Below are 17,810 nucleotides of genomic sequence, written 5' to 3'. Positions count from 1 at the left end.
ATAAGTTAGGAGAGCAGGGTGATTCTATTGTCGGTTTATTTCTCTCTCTCTCTCCCCTACTCTCTCTCTCTCTCTCATGTTTCCTTGATTACCCCTCAATTTAGTCAATATCAGCCCTTTACCGTTCTTTTCCTCACTCACTCACTCTGCAAATGACCAGGTTGACAGAATTGAGAGGGAGGAGGGAGGGGGGAGAATTAGAGGGGAAAACAGGATGCCTTTTTAATCCTCAACATTTCAGATTAAAGGAATAGAGCGATGGGACTAGTAGAAAATGAGGGATGGAGAGGAGGGAATGCCAGAAAGAGGAAAGGGAGGGATAGAGAGGAGGGGATGCCAGAAAAAGGAAAGGGAGGGATAGAGAGGAGGGGATGCCAGAAAGAGGAAAGGGAGGGATAGAGAGGAGGGGATGCCAGAAAGAGGAAAGGGAGGGATAGAGAGGAGGGGATGCCAGAAAAAGGAAAGGGAGGGATAGAGAGGAGGGGATGCCAGAAAGAGGAAAGGGGGGGATAGAGAGGAGGGGATGCCAGAAAGAGGAAAGGGAGGGATAGAGAGGAGGGGATGCCAGAAAGAGGAAAGGGGGGGATAGAGAGGAGGGGATGCCAGAAAGAGGAAAGGGAGGGATAGAGAGGAGGGGATGCCAGAAAGAGGAAAGGGAGGGATAGAGAGGAGGGGATGCCAGAAAAAGGAAAGGGAGGGATAGAGAGGAGGGGATGCCAGAAAGAGGAAAGGGGGGGATAGAGAGGAGGGGATGCCAGAAAGAGGAAAGGGAGGGATAGAGAGGAGGGGATGCCAGAAAGAGGAAAGGGGGGGATAGAGAGGAGGGGATGCCAGAAAGAGGAAAGGGGGGGATAGAGAGGAGGGGATGCCAGAAAGAGGAAAGGGGGGGATAGAGAGGAGGGGATGCCAGAAAGAGGAAAGGGAGGGATAGAGTGGAGGGGGAGGTAAAGTGAGGGGTTGGCCCTGAGAAGAGAGCAACACAGGGTTGGAGACGAGGGAATGATAGGTAGTGTAACCTATCAGAGAGGAGAGGAAGGAAGGACATGTAGAGACACTAACAGGACATACACTATAGGAAGAGTGAATTCACCAGGAAGAAGGAAAAGAAAGTGGAAAGGAAAGAAAGGATATGAGATGAGTTAATTGTAGATCGGATGGGAGAAAGGTGAGGCTGATTATCCTATACACAAATACTGTTGTCGCTACTTCAGTGAACAAGCGTTTTGCCTTTCCTAAAGCCTTTTGATAAGAATCCTCATGTGACTATTGTCAAAATGTCATACGTGACTTGATCTAAAGACTTGCTGTTATAAATGACCAGACATGGTGTAGGGGTTGAGAATCACATGTATTGATTGTAATAATGTGGGGTTAGTCATGTTATTGTTGATCACCTGTGAAAGAAACCTGCCTGTTATGAGTTTGACTTTGGAGCGTCAGGATTATTGGTTTGGCGCTGAAACCTTTTGTTGTGCATCTCCACAGGGCCATTCTCAAATTGCATGTTTGTCCCCCCCCAGTTTTATCATTGCACTGTGATACAAAACGTGGCTCCGGTGTGCTTTAGGACCATGCGGACGCCTCAGGGAGCAGTTTGGCCCCCCCATTTCTAAAACCAAATTTGCGCTGTTGCGTCTCCAGTTAATATAACTCTTTCTGTGGGTGCATTCAGTGAACACAAGTTGCAAGTACAGTAGATCAAAATAAATGTAAACGATTACCTTTAATTGACTCATTGACGCGAGAGGGTTTGGTCCATTTCCTGCTCATAGTTGTGACATCAAATGGAGGCAAGGGTTTTTATGGTAAGGGTTATTGCAGTAGTAGCTTATTCCCGGGGGACGTATGTTGTTGATGCTGTTTTAAAGCATGTGAACACCATTATTGAAAGTGTGGTTTGATGGTAATATGTACGTTTATGACCTGAACATGTTTGTGTACCATTTTCATGCCTTTATTGAAGTTGATTGTCAATTAGGTAATTGGTAGGGTTTGTGATGCATTCTGGGTAATTGGTATCGCTACAAGAAGCAAGCCACTGTTGGAGAGAGACAGACAGGACAGACATATAACAGGGTGGCATGCTGCTGGCTTTACAGGCATTGAAGCCTTGGTGTTCTTCTGTTAGAGTTTTATGTTAATCATGTCAGTTTATTAGACCTACCTTTCTGTTCATCGTCCTATTTGATTTTGTAAGTAATTGTACAGTTCCCCGGCTCGTTTATCCTCACCTTGCAAATAAAAAGCCTCATATTGGCAAGATAAAGCATAATCATTTTTTAAATTTGTTAGTAGATGCTCTTATCCAGAGCGAGTTACAGTAGCGAATGCATATATTTCGTAAAACAAAATTATCCGTACTGGTCCCCCGTGGGAATCGAACCCACAACCTTGGCGTTGCAAACACCATGCTCTACCAACTGAGCCAAACGGGACCTAATCTAACCTCATGGTCAACCTTACACCTCATTTTGCCTCCTCATTGTTAAAATCTAACCACATGGCCAATCTCACACCTCATTTTGCCTCCTCGCTGTTTTAAAATCTAACCTCATGGTCAATCTCACACCTCATTTTGCCTCCTAACTGTTAAAATCTAACCTCATGGTCAATCTCACAACTCATTTTGCCTCCTCACTGTTAAAATCTAACCTCATGGTCAACCTCACACCTCATTTTTATTCTATCCATTCTATTTCTATATTCTCCTCTTGCAGATGTTTTGGGTTCTTGGCCTGCTGTTCTTTCTGTGTGGATCTATCCAACAGGACTTGGGTTCCAACAGAAGATAAAGGCATTACTTGGATTTAAACAGCCACCGTAGTAATACAGTTTAATACTGCTTAAACCAGCAGGGGTTACATGAGAGTACTGCTTCAGAACATGTAGAATGCAATGTCAAGGAACATTTAGAATGTCTAGGAACAGTTAGAATGTCTAGGAAGAGTTAGAATGTCTAGGAAGAGTTAGAATGTCTAGGAACAGTTAGAATGTCTAGGAACAGTTAGAATGTCTAGGAACGGTTAGAATGTCTAGGAACATTTAGAATGTCTAGGAACAGTTAGAATGTCTAGGAACATTTACAATGTCTACGAACAGTTAGAATGTCTAGGAACAGTTAGAATGTCTAGGAACATTTACAATGTCTACGAACAGTTAGAATGTCTAGGAACATTTAGAATGTCTAGGAACGGTTAGAATGTCTAGGAACAGTTAGAACGTCTAGGAACAGTTAGAATGTCTAGGAACAGTTAGAATGTCTAGGAACGGTTAGAATGTCTAGGAACGGTTAGAATGTCTAGGAACGGTTAGAATGTCTAGGAACAGTTAGAATGTCTAGGAACGGTTAGAATGTCTAGGAACGGTTAGAATGTCTAGGAACAGTTAGAATGTCTAGGAACAGTTAGAATGTCTAGGAACATTTAGAATGTCTAGGAACATTTAGAATGTCTAGGAACAGTTAGAATGTCTAGGAACAGTTAGAATGTCTAGGAACGGTTAGAATGTCTAGGAACATTTAGAATGTCTACGAACAGTTAGAATGTCTAGGAACAGTTAGAATGTCTAGGAACAGTTAGAATGTCTAGGAACAGTTAGAATGTCTAGGAACATTTACAATGTCTACGAACAGTTAGAATGTCTAGGAACGGTTAGAATGTCTAGGAACGGTTAGAATGTCTAGGAACGGTTAGAATGTCTAGGAACGGTTAGAATGTCTAGGAACGGTTAGAATGTCTAGGAACGGTTAGAATGTCTAGGAACAGTTAGAATGTCTAGGAACAGTTAGAATGTCTAGGAACGGTTAGAATGTCTAGGAACGGTTAGAATGTCTAGGAACGGTTAGAATGTCTAGGAACGGTTAGAATGTCTAGGAACAGTTAGAATGTCTAGGAACGGTTAGAATGTCTAGGAACGGTTAGAATGTCTAGGAACGGTTAGAATGTCTAGGAACGGTTAGAATGTCTAGGAACGGTTAGAATGTCTAGGAACGGTTAGAATGTCTAGGAACAGTTAGAATGTCTAGGAACGGTTAGAATGTCTAGGAACGGTTAGAATGTCTAGGAACGGTTAGAATGTCTAGGAACGGTTAGAATGTCTAGGAACGGTTAGAATGTCTAGGAACGGTTAGAATGTCTAGGAACGGTTAGAATGTCTAGGAACGGTTAGAATGTCTAGGAACAGTTAGAATGTCTAGGAACGGTTAGAATGTCTAGGAACAGTTAGAATGCAATGTCAAGGAACATTTAGAATGTCAAGGAACATTTAGAATGTCTAGGAACATTTAGAATGTCTAGGAACAGTTAGAATGTCTAGGAACAGTTAGAATGTCTAGGAACAGTTAGAATGTCTAGGAACGGTTAGAATGTCTAGGAACAGTTAGAATGTCTAGGTACAGTTAGAATGTCTAGGAACAGTTAGAATGTCTAGGAACAGTTAGAATGTCTAGGAACGGTTAGAATGTCTAGGAACAGTTAGAATGTCTAGGAACAGTTAGAATGTCTAGGAACGGTTAGAATGTCTAGGAACAGTTAGAACGTCTAGGAACAGTTAGAATGTCTAGGAACATTTAGAATGTCTAGGAACATTTAGAATGTCTAGGAACAGTTAGAATGTCTAGGAACAGTTAGAATGTCTAGGAACGGTTAGAATGTCTAGGAACAGTTAGAATGTCTAGGAACAGTTAGAATGTCTAGGAACGGTTAGAATGTCTAGGAACGGTTAGAATGTCTAGGAACGGTTAGAATGTCTAGGAACGGTTAGAATGTCTAGGAACGGTTAGAATGTCTAGGAACGGTTAGAATGTCTAGGAACGGTTAGAATGTCTAGGAACGGTTAGAATGTCTAGGAACGGTTAGAATGTCTAGGAACAGTTAGAATGTCTAGGAACGGTTAGAATGTCTAGGAACAAGTTAGAATGTCTAGGAACAGTTAGAATGTCTAGGAACAGTTAGAATGTCTAGGAACGGTTAGAATGTCTGGGAACGGTTAGAATGTCTAGGAACAGTTAGAATGTCTAGGAACAGTTAGAACGTCTAGGAACGGTTAGAATGTCTAGGAACAGTTAGAACGTCTAGGAACATTTAGAATGTCTAGGAACGGTTAGAATGTCTGGGAACGGTTAGAATGTCTAGGAACAGTTAGAATGTCTAGGAACAGTTAGAAGCCAACATTGTCTCGTTTTGCCGTGGATGATTGGGAAGAAGATTCCGGCACAAATGAGACAGATGGTATCAGCATTATGAGAAATGGATGAAGAATATGAGGGTGAAAATGTCACAGTGAATTATGATGTAATAGTTGTGTTATGAAAAACGATTATGTACTTCATATCTTCATGATCAAATAAGCCCTGAAATATGTTCAAGTTGTACATTATGATCGTTTCAGAAATGGTCAATTTTTTTCCTCGTAAATGTAATTTGCATAAGTGTGAGTTTGTGCTGAAAGTGTGTGTGTGTGTGTGTGTGTGTGTGTGTGTGTGTGTGTGTGTGTGTGTGTGTGTGTGTGTGTGTGTGTGTGTGTGTGTGTGTGTGTGTGTGTGTGTGTGTGTGTGGTGGGGGGGCTCCCCCAGCAGTGTGGTGACTACAGTAGAGAGTAGCTGTGTGTCCAGGCCATTAGAGTAGAGCTGGGCACCACAACACCAATCCCTATTGTCACATTGGAAATGCAATCACACATACTCCTCCCTCTGTATCTCTCTCTCTTGTTCTATCGCTCTTTGTATCACCCCCTCTCTCTTTCTTCTCTCTCTCTCACCCCCTCGTCACTTCTCTCTCCCTCTATCATTCCCTCTGTCTCCCTCTCTCTCTCTCTCTCTCCCTTCCAATATTCTGTATCTCCATCTTTTGATAGAGCTCCCTCCCTCCCTCCCTCGCCCCCTCTCTGTATCAATCTATAGCAAACTGCAATGGAACGTCCTAACACTAACTACAGCACCAAGCCCAGTTTTGCATGAGAGGCTGCAGTACTCAATCTAGACCACTAGAAGCAGTCATTTTAGAGAATCCCCACTAGGTGGGAGTCTAACACAATCAGAAGATCAATGGTCACCGGCTGACTCCGGTTGAGGACCACTGAGTTTTCCGGCTTGGGTTCCAACCAGGCCAGCGCTGTCAGATCATAGTGAATGCTGTTGAGCAATTTATATACGTCTTCCTCCGGTTGATCCATTCTTAGGGTAGCCTACCTGAACTAAAGATTGTACTTTTTTCGTATTATGAGGATGGTTGCACCAGTTCAGTACCTTTTGAGAATTGTAGCTTTTTGGTCCCAAAAATACTTTTGATCAGATTTAATTGTAACATTCTGTCATAAAGAGCCACAGGAGGCTGGTGGCACGTTAATTGGGGAGGACGATCACGTGGTAATGGCTGGAGCGGAATAAGGGTAAAGGTATCAACAAGATCAAACAAATGGTTTCCTGCCTTTATTATGAGCCGTCCTCCCCACAGCAGCCGCCACTGTAAAGAGCACATGTTCGACTCCATAAAAAATATGTTTTCCATCTCAAGGGGGTTAACTAAAAAAATGACTATAGTAAGTGTCAAATAAAATAACAGGGTTGACCGTAACAGGGTTGACCGAAACAGGGTTGACCGTAACAGGGTTGACGATTTCATCTGCCGTAAATCTCCTTGTGACAGGAGGAATGGAAGCTTACAAAACAAACACCGACGCTCGACAAAACAAAACAGCAGAAAATGACCAGGAAGAGTAGAACCAGCTCACCTGCTTTTACACGATGGTTTCTCGTTTCTTTTGAAAAGAAAGAGAATAGTTTCACCATATTAAAAGGAGAGTTCAGTTCACGTAACAGTGTTGATTTTAAATGAGAGACAGATGTAAATTAATTACTTATCACATCAAATAAATAATAATATTCAGAAATTACTTTCTCAAAGCAACAAATAAATAGGGCTTTACAATGATGCTGAAAACGCGGAGAAATGTCGGGGTTAGGTGGGTTAAAATCTTCCTAGAGGTCACAGAGGGTGCACGGAGCAAGTCTGTATTCGTAGAAAAAAATCTGATTTATTGAATTCTCCATGTGGTCTATATTAAAGGGCACTTCATTTAATATAACAAGATTTTAAAATTCAATATTGGTGCATCATTTCTACTTAAAATATCAAAACGATGCAAAAGGTACTCTTCTTGGAACGACCCCTGAATGACAATGTCCAATAACTGAAGGGCGCCGTACAGAACAGCGAAAGAAAGTCCACATTCATCAAACAGCAGAGAACTTCACATGTAAAATCATAGTCCTCGGACTCCTCGGTGTAATTTCATGTTGTGTTCACAGCTGAGGAATAAGCCTACAGTCAAGTAACAACACGTAACCCTGGATCAAACAGCTGAGGAAATGTGATTGTCTCCTCTTTTCAACGGCATTAAACACACCAGATGTCTTAGTATGTATCCCAAAAGGCACCCCTATTCCCTATATAGTGCACTACTTTTAACCAGGGCCCAATAGTCGTCCACTATGTAGGGAATAGGGTGCCAGTTTGGGACGCAGGCTTAGACATAGTAGGATGACGGGAGAGAGGGTAGAAACACATTTTAATAACAATATCATATCACAGAGTCAACAACTTTATGACGGTGTTCAGAAGAAAGGATTTCCCACCACGCCATCCTGACCCTGGTGTGTGTGTGTGTGTGTGTGTGTGTGTGTGTGTGTGTGTGTGTGTGTGTGTGTGTGTGTGTGTGTGTGTGTGTGTGTGTGTGTGTGTGTGTGTGTGTGTGTGTGTGTGTGTGTGTGTGTGTGTGTGTGTGTGTGCGTGTGTGTGCGTGTGTGTGTGCGTGTGTGAGAGAGACACAGAGAGCTTGCGTAACTATGTGTGTGTGTGTTCTTACGTGTGTGAGCCTGCGTCTGTCTGCATGTGTGACTGCTTCCTGACCCTTTCCTCTGAGCCTCTTGAAGGTTGAGCGGAACTTTAATCAAGTTAAATGCAATAGTCTGCTGTGTTTTTTGTGTGTGTGTGTGTGTGTGTGTGTGTGTGTGTCATCTGTTGTAACATCTAGTCATCATCTGTCTAGTCCTACTGACTCACACTTCACACTCACACTAGTTCATCTGTCTCATGGGTTTTCCATCAAAAGACACATTTGTATATTTTCCACAGCAAGATACACCTCCCTGATCTTTCCTCCTCTCCTCTCTTTCCTCCTCTCCCCTCTCTCCTCCTCTCCTCTCTCCCCCTCCTTCTCTCCTCTCTCTCCTCCTCTCCTCTCTCCCCTCCCTCCTTCTCTCCTCTTTCTCCTCCTCTCCTCTCTCCCCTCTCTCCTCTCCCCTCTCTCCTCCTCTCCTCTCTCTCCTACCTCTCCTCTCTCCCCTCTCTCCTTCTCTCCTCTCTCTCCTCCTCTCCTCTCTCCCCTCCCTCCTTCTCTCCTCTCTCTCCTCTTCTCCTCTCTCCCCTCTCTCCTCCTCTCCTCTCTCTCCTACCTCTCCTCTCTCCCCTCTCTCCTTCTCTCCTCTCTCTCCTACCTCTCCTCTCTCTCCTCCTCTCCTTCATTTCCTCTCTCTCCTTCCTTTCCTCTCTCTCCTCCTCTCCTTCATTTCCTCTCTCTCCTCCTCTCCTCTCTCTCCTCCTCTCCTTGGTTTCCTCTCCTCCTCTCCTCTCTCTCCTCGCTCCTCCTCTCCTTCCTTTCCTCTCTCTCCTCCTTTCCTCTCTCTCCTCTCTCCTCCTCTCCTTCCTTTCCTCTCTCCTCCTCTCTTCTCTCTCTTCTCTCTCCTCTCTCCTCCTCTCCTTCCTTTCCTCTGTCTCCTACTCTCCTCTTTCTCCTCTCTCTCCTCTTCTCCTCTCCTCCTCCTCTCCTTACTTTCCCCTCTGTCATTCCTTTCCTCTCTCTCCTCCTCTCGTCTCTCTCCTCCTCTTCTCTCTCTCCTCCTCTCCTCTATCTCCTCCTTTCCTTCCTCTCCTCTCTTCTACCTCTCCTCTCTCTCCTCATCTCCTTCCTTTCCTCTCTCTCCCCCTCTCATCTCTTCTTTCCTCCACTCCTACCTCTCCTCTCCTCCTCTCCTCCCCATTTTCCTCTCCTCTCTCTCCTCCTCTCCTTTCTCTCCTCTCCTACTTCTCCTCTCCTCCTCTCCTCCCCATCTTCCTCTCCTCTCTCTCCTCCTCTCATTTCTCTCCTCTCCTACCTCTCCTCTCTCTCCTCCTCCTCTCCTCCTCTCCTCTCCTCCTCTCCTCCTCTCCTCTCTCTCTAGTACACATATCCAGGCATCAGATATCTCAGAATGAACAGTGAATCAAACACTCACACAAATAGTATAGTAATTGAGGCCAACAGCAGCAGCAGCATGTCATTGCTGGTTCATATGGAAGTTGACAGGTTTTAGATTGTCATCACAGAAGATAACACCATCGAAACACTATATGTATATATATATATATATATATATATATATATATATATTGTGTTTGCTCTTGCATGTGTAGGTACATGCATGTATAGCTTTGTACACTGTGGGCAGGTTTAATACATACACTATTAACACACTGGGATGTCGGTTTTACACCATTTCCCATACTCATACTCCCCTCCACACCTGGCACATCTCTTTTCCTCTTTACAGGCTGTTGCCACATGCCTAAACCTCTGGCAGTTATAACATCTCAAAGGCTTCGGTACATATGCCCTCACATAATAACTCATATACCCTATGGTTACTTTATTTGGCAGCACCTGGTCCTTGGAGTGTAACAGACTAGATGGGCTATCTACCCTAACTCCACCCCTTGTTGCTAGAATGCCTCCTCTCAAGTCGTCGCTTACCTCTTTATTACCAACACTCACAGGCACTCCTGTTATCACCCCTTTAATCCACTGCTTCGTGATTCCCTGTGGCTCAGTTGGTAGAGCATGGTGTTTGCAACGCCAGCATGGTGTGTGCAACGCCAGAGTTGTGGGTTTGATTCCCACGGGGGCCAGTACACGGAAGCTGTAGCACAACAGTGATGTGTTTTCTTAATATTGTACATGTCTAGGTTATGTATTTATTTGTGTTGAATTTAAGCAATCACTGAATTGATCAATTAGCTCAGTTGGTCTGGTATGGTGCCTAGTTGGAACAAAACCCTGCAGCTCCTGTGGTACTCCTGGTACAGGGTTACGTACCCCTGATCTAGTCTATGTTACTTTTTAACAATTTGGCCCTTCTTCCTGTCTTTCTCTCTCTTCTTATCTCTTCTATCTCCATCTCACTCGCTCTCTCTATTTCTCTCTCTCTATTTCTCTCTCTCCCCCTCACTCCTTCTCTCTCTCTCTCTCTCACTGGATTGTTCCATATTTCCCATTGATACTCCCACTTTCTCCATAATTCTCTGTAGACCTGTAGACCTGTAGTGTGTAGTGTGATTGTGTTTCCTTCATCTATAGTATATGAGATTTGGGTTGTCTGGTATGTTCTAGAATGATTGGAATGGATTACAATAGGGCCACGATGACAGAAGGAGAGAGAGACCCGAGAGAAACAGAGGGATAGACATGATAGGAGAGAGAGACCAGAGAGAAACAGAAGGATAGAAAGACAGTGAGAGAGAGGGAGGGAGGGATAGAGAAATAGAGAGAGATAATCACTTATATTCTGTATGACAGCTGTCAAACGACGATGTCAGATCAGCTCAGCTTGTTTGAACTGTCTGTCTGTCTATATATATATATATTTATGATTTATCTTATTTTTACAGCACCTTCAGCACCCTTACTTCCCACAGTTATGGAATTTGGCCTTTACTACTATAGCCCAGAGAAAGAAATTAATTAACACGTTCATAAAAAGGCAAAACAAACAGTGCAAAAATAAATCAGAAGGTTTTGAAGTGTCTGTCTAGTATCTATGAGACAGAAGAAAGCTCAGGAAATACTGTATATATTTCTTTTTTGGACACATATTTATCTCGTTTTTTGTGTTACTTCCATTCATTATCTGAACCGGTACTGGGTTACCTTCAGGTCACCTTCAGACGAGTCCCGTCCCGGGTCTTACAGCAAAACAGAGAACCCCATCGTGTTAGATATCTCTAGCTTAAACAGACAAGTGTGTCCATCGACTCTTAATGATTTTAACCATCTCCTTCCTTAATGTTACTTTTCCTGTAGTTTTTCCTAAGTGTTATTTTGAACTATTTCCTGTAGTTTTTCCTATGCTAGGTCCTAAGACTAGTCTTTAACCATCTCCTAGTCTCAGCTGAGAGTGAATCTGTCTGTAAAGGGATCATTTTATCCTCTGAGTGGTTTAATTTCACCACCATAACCCTCCCTCCATCCCTCCATCCCTCTCAATGTTTCCCAATCAATCTATCCTCCCTTTCTCACCTTTCCCTCATCCCAGGGCAGCAGGTAGCCTAGCGGTTGAGAGTGTTTGAATCCCAGAGCCGACTAGGTGGAAAATCAGCTGATGTGCCCATGAGCAAGGCACTTAACCCTAATTGCTCCTTTAAGTCTATGGATAAGAACGTATACTAAATGACTAAAATGTCAATGTAAAGCTTTTCTGTCCATTTTTCCTGTTTTTGTCCTTCTGTCAATATCTCTGTTGCCATGGAGATCAATGACTTGCAGAGTGAAAGAATGAAAGATAGAAATCACCCTTTTCTGAAATCATGTTTTGAAATGTTTTTTTGTTGTTGCTGTAAATCTATACTGACCCAGCTGCTTCCCAAATGGCACCCTATACCCTACGCAGTGCACTACTTTTGACCAGAGCCCAATGGGATCTCCTTCAAAGTAGTGCACTATGTAGGGAATAGGGTGCCATTTGAGACACTCTCCTAGCCCTCACTAAAACACTAATCTGGACCCATGACTGTTACCATAACAACACACCTTCAATGGTACCATTCAGTCTGATTGTCCGTATTGCTGGCAGGCCCCTAGCATTGTATCCATTCAGGAGAAGTCTCAGGAGTCATCGTATCAATGACAACTGTCCATCTCTCTCTCTCTCTCGCTCTGTGAATGACAACCGTCCATCTCTCTCTCTCTCTCTCTGAATGACAACTGTCCATCTCTCGCTCTCTCTCTGAATGACAACTGTCCATCTCTCTCTCTCTCTCTCTCTCTCTGAATGACAACTGTCCATCTCTCTCTCTCTCTCTCTCTCTCTCTGAATGACAACTGTCCATCTCTCTCTCTCTCTCTCTGAATGACAACTGTCCATCTCTCTCTCTCTCTCTGAATGACAACTGTCCATCTCTCTCTCTCTCTCTCTCTCTCTCTCTCTCTCTCAGAATGACAACTGTCCATCTCTCTCTCTCTCTCTCTCTCTCAGAATGACAACTGTCCATCTCTCTCTCTCTCTCTCTGAATGACAACTGTCCATCTCTCTCTCTCTCTCTCTCTGAATGACAACTGTCCATCTCTCTCTTTCTCTCTCTCTCTCTGAATGACAACTGTCCATCTCTCTCTCTCTCTCTCTCTGAATGACAATTTTCCATCTCTCTCTCTCTCTGAATGACAACTGTCCATCTCTCTCTCTCTCTGAATGACAACTTTCCATCTCTCTCTCTCTGAATGACAAATGTCCATCTCTCTCTCTCTCTCTCTCTCTCTGAATGACAACTGTCCATCTCTCTCTCTCTCTCTGAATGACAACTGTCCATTTCTCTCTCTCTCTCTCTGTTTACTTGTGTGTCACCCTATTAGATCTGGAAGTGTTAAATAACTACAGTGACTCAGTGAGAACCCTGTTTATTCTCTACATGACTCCTGATGATATATGGGTAGTCTTATGTTGTCATGTAAATGTAGTAACATATTGATAATGGTATTGTAGTTGGGGTCAAATGAGTCAGTAGAACATCTGTGGACATGCTAGATAAAGAACATGACTATTCTCCCACTCTCTCTCTCTCTCTATCTCTCCCTCTCTCTCTCGCTCTCTCTCCCCCTTTCTCTCATTCTCTCTCTCTCCTCTCTCTCTCTTTCTTTTTCTCTCTCCCTCCCTCTTTTTCTCTCTCTCCTCTCTCTCACCCTTTCTCTCTTTCTCTTTCGCTCTCCTCTCTCTATTTCTTTCTTTCTCTCTCTCTCCTCTCTCTCTCCCTCCCTCTTTTTCTCTCTCTCTCTCCTCTCTCTCTCCCAGTGTCTCGCATTCATCTCATCTTCTGTTCCATCTACTTCAGGTGTCTGTCCATTCATCTTCATTCATTCTATATCAGATCAGGGGACTCCTAACTGGAGTTTGAACATAAAGAGCTGAAGAGCATCATACTATATCCTGGTTTCTTCCTTACTTCCTTTAGTGAACATTGAACATTGACATTGTGTTTCATTCTAAGCTTTTTTTCATGGACAAAGGATTACGGTTTATTTCCTCCAGCACCATGTAATCTGTTGTTTCTCAGTGTACGGTGTGTTAACATGAATGGCTGATGAACAGCGATTTAAACAGAAAGAATAATCAATCCTACTGTCTATGCTGCTCTGCTGCTTTCTCAATAAACACTATACTGCTTCCTCTGTCTATAAACACTATACAGCTTCCTCTCAAAACACTATCCTGGGTTCTCTATCTATAAAAAGTATGCTGCTTCCTCTGTAAACACTGTACTGCTTTCTCTACAAACACTATACTGCTTCCTCTATAAACACTATACTGCTTCCTCTGTCTATAAACACTATACTGCTTTCTCTGTCTATAAACACTATACTGTGTTCTCTATCTATAAATACTGTACTGCTTCCTCTATAAACACTATACTGCTTCCTGTCTATTAACACCATACTGCTTCCTCTATAAACACTATACTGCTTTCTGTGTCTATAAACACTATACTGCTTCCTCTATAAACACTATACTGCTTCCTCTATAAACACTATACTGCTTTCTCTGTCTATAAACACTATACTGTGTTCTCTATAAACACTATACTGCTTCCTCTGTCTATAAACACTTTACTGCTTCCTCTGTATATAAACACTATACTGCATTCTCTATCTATAAACACTATACTGCTTTCTCTGTCTATAAACACTATACTGCTTCCTCTATAAACACTACACTGCTTCCTCTGTAAACACTATGTTGCTTCCTCTGTCTATAAACACTATACTGCGTTCTCTATCTATAAACACCATACTGCTTCCTCTGTCTATAAATGCTGTAGTGCTTTCTCTATAAATTATGTACTGCTTCCTCTGTCTATAAACACTATACTGCTTCCTCTATAAACACTATACCGCATCCTCTATAAACACTATACTGATTTCTCTGTCTACAAACACTATACTGCTTCCTCTGTCTACAAACACTATACTGCTTCCTCTATAAACACAATACTGTGTCCTCAATAAACACCATAATGCTTCCTCTATAAACAACATTCTGCCTCCTCTATAAACAACATACTGCCTCCTTTGTCTATAAATACTATACTGCTTCCTTTGTCTATAAACACTATACTGCTTCCTCTATAAACACTATACTGCTTCCTCTATAAACACTATGCTGCTTCCTCTGTCTATAAACACTATATTGCTTCCTCTATAAACACCATACTGCTTCCTCTGTCTATAAACACTATACTGCTTCCACTATAAACACTATACTGCTTCCTCTGTCTATAAACACCATACTACTTTCTCTATAAATACTATATTGCTTTCTCTGTCTAAAAACACAATAATATTTTCTCTATAAACACTACCCTGTACTTCTTCCTCTGTCTATGAACACTATACTGCTTACATGTCTATAAACACTATAGTGCTTCCTCTATAAACACTAGACTCTTTCCTCTGTTTATAAACATTATACTGCTTCCTCTGTCTATAAACTCTATACTGATTCCTCTGTCTATAAACACTAAACTGCTTCCTCTGTCTATAAACACTATACTGCTTCCTCTGTCTATAAACACTATACTGCTTTCTCTATAAACACTATACTGCTTCTCTTTAAACACTATACTGCTTTCTCAATAAACACTATACTGCTTCCTCTGTCTATAAACACTATACAGCTTCCTCTATAAACACTATCCTGGGTTCTCTATCTATAAACAGTATGCTGCTTCCTCTGTAAACACTGTACTGCTTTCTCTACAAACACTATACTGCTTCCTCTATAAACCCTATGCTGCTTCCTCTGTCTATTAACACTATACTGCTTCCTCTATAAACACTATACTTCTTCCTGTGTCTATAAACACTCTACTGCTTCCTCTATAAAAACTATACTGCTTCCTCTATAAACACTATACTGCTTCCTCTATAAACACTCTACTGCTTTCTCTGTCTATAAACACTATACTGCGTTCTCTATAAACACTATACTGCTTCCTCTGTCTATAAACACTACACTGCTTCCTCTGTCTATAAACACTATAGAGCTTCCACTATAAACACTATACTGCTTTCTCTATAAACACAAAACTTCTTCCTCTGTCTATAAACACTATACTTCTTCCTCTATAAACACTATACTTCTTCCTCTATAAACACTATACTGCTTCCACTATAAACACTATACTTCTTCCTCTATTAACACTATACTGCGTTCTCTATAAACACTATACTGCTTCCTCTGTCTATAAACACTACACTGCTTCCTCTGTCTATAAACACTATACTTCTTCCTCTATAAACACTATACTTCCTCCTCTATAAACACTATACTTCTTCCTCTGTCTATAAACACTATACTTCTTCCTCTATAAACACTATACTTCCTCCTCTATAAACACTATACTTATTCCTCTATTAACACTATACTTCTTCCTCTATAAACACTATACTTCTTCCTCTATTAACACTATACTTCTTCCTCTATTAACACTATACTTCTTCCTCTATTAACACTATACTTCTTCCTCTATAAACACTATACTTCTTCCTCTATTAACACTATACTTCTTCCTCTATTAACACTATACTTCTTCCTCTATTAACACTATACTTCTTCCTCTATAAACACTATACTTCTTCCTCTATTAACACTATACTTCTTCCTCTATAAACACTATACTTCTTCCTCTATAAACACTATACTTCTTCCTCTATTAACACTATACTTCTTCCTCTATAAACACTATACTTCTTCCTCTATAAACACTATACTTCTTCCTCTATTAACACTATACTTCTTCCTCTATTAACACTATACTTCTTCCTCTATAAACACTATACTTCTTCCTCTATTAACACTATACTGCTTGCTCTTTTAACACTATACAGCTCCCTCTGTCTATAAACACTATACTTCTTCCTCTATAAACACTATACTTCCTCCTCTATAAACACTATACTTCTTCCTCTATTAACACTATACTTCTTCCTCTATTAACACTATACTTCTTCCTCTATAAACACTATACTTCTTCCTCTATAAACACTATACTTCTTCCTCTATTAACACTATACTGCTTGCTCTTTTAACACTATACAGCTCCCTCTGTCTATAAACACTATACTTCTTCCTCTATTAACACTATACTTCTTCCTCTATTAACACTATACTTCTTCCTCTTTTAACACTATACAGCTCCCTCTGTCTATAAACACTATACTTCTTCCTCTATAAACACTATACTTCCTCCTCTATAAACACTATACTGCTTGCTCTATAAACGCTATTCTGCTTCCTCTGTCTATAAACCCTAAGAACAGTGCTTATATAAGATAACTACACTTCCTTACGTAAAGTCAACCCTGGTGTCATAATCAGAATTTTTATTGAGGCAGCTTTTTCCCAATCTGGCAGTTGGGTGCAGAGAGCATTTGATTAGGTCTGATTTAGCAGCATCCCAACTCTGGGGTGATTACTTTTGTCCGACTCATTATGCCCTGAGAACAAGAGGTCACTGATAGGATTAAATGATTAGAAATAGAATTAATAGAACGGTCATATCATTGACTTCAATGGGGATGTCTGTTCTATTCATAATTTTTCAACGCATTTAATCCTGCAGAAAAACTGGGCCCAGGGAACAATGGGTCAGTGACACTGACATTCATTCTGTCTCTTCTCTTTCTCTTTATTTCCCCATCTCTATATCGCTCTCCTCCCTCTCTATTCATTCTCTCTCTCACTCCATTTTTTTTATATCTGTCTCCCTTTACCTCTCTCTCTCTCTCTCTTTCTCTCTCTTTCTCTCTCTCTCTCTCTCTCTCTTCTCTCTCTCTCCCTCTCCTCTCTCTCTCTCTCTCTCACACACTCTTTATTTCATTATCTTTCTCTCTTAGATTCTGTGTCTTTCTCTCTCTGTGTAGCTCTCGTTCTCTTGTTCTCTGTCTCTGGTCTTGGTGAAGGTACTCCACATCTGGGAACTATACCCAGGAAAAGTGTTTGGACAGACTAAACAATTGTTATTTGTGTGTGAGTGTCTTCTCTCATTTAATTTTATCACAACAGAATACTCCAACTACTTTTCTATACGACCACATGAAACCAGAATGAAAGAAGTTACAAGTAAAGAGACCCAAAGGTACAGAGACAGACCAACAGTTAAGATGTCCCAGAAGTATATGGACTCTCACAAGTCAAGTGACCTACAAGTAAATGCCTTGACAAGTACACTGCCAGGCTAGCACTCCCTCAGGTAGACTCCCCCAGGTACGGATTCCCCCAGATAAGGACTCCCCCAGGTACGGATTCCCCCAGATAAAGACTCCCCCAAGTAAGGACTCCCCCAGGTAAGGACTCCCCCAGGTAAGGACTCCCCCAGGTAAGGACTCCCCCAGGTAAGGACTCCCCCAGGTAAAGACTCCCCCAGGTAAGGACTCCCCCAGGTAAAGACCCCCCAGATATTAACTCCCCCAAGTAAGGACTCTTGCAGGTAAGGACGTCTGTAGGTAAGGAC

The 17,810-nt window shown here is 41.8% G+C and overlaps 1 protein-coding gene and 1 non-coding gene across 2 annotated transcripts in view; both read right to left on the bottom strand.

The window, feature by feature from the left end:
• Positions 1 to 17,810, bottom strand: part of LOC106610496 (calcium-binding protein 2) — a 33,197-nt gene that overhangs the window by 12,677 nt on the left and 2,710 nt on the right. The gene's annotated exons all lie outside the window — the stretch shown is intronic.
• On the bottom strand, positions 2,362 to 2,437 carry trnaa-ugc (transfer RNA alanine (anticodon UGC)). Its single transcript has one exon. It is a non-coding gene; the product is annotated as a tRNA-Ala (tRNA).

Source organism: Salmo salar, chromosome 08 (genome assembly GCF_965601325.2).
Source record: "Salmo salar chromosome 08, fSalSal1, whole genome shotgun sequence".
Taxonomy (NCBI): Eukaryota; Metazoa; Chordata; class Actinopteri; order Salmoniformes; family Salmonidae; genus Salmo; species Salmo salar.
This window is presented reverse-complemented; position numbering and strand designations above follow the sequence as displayed.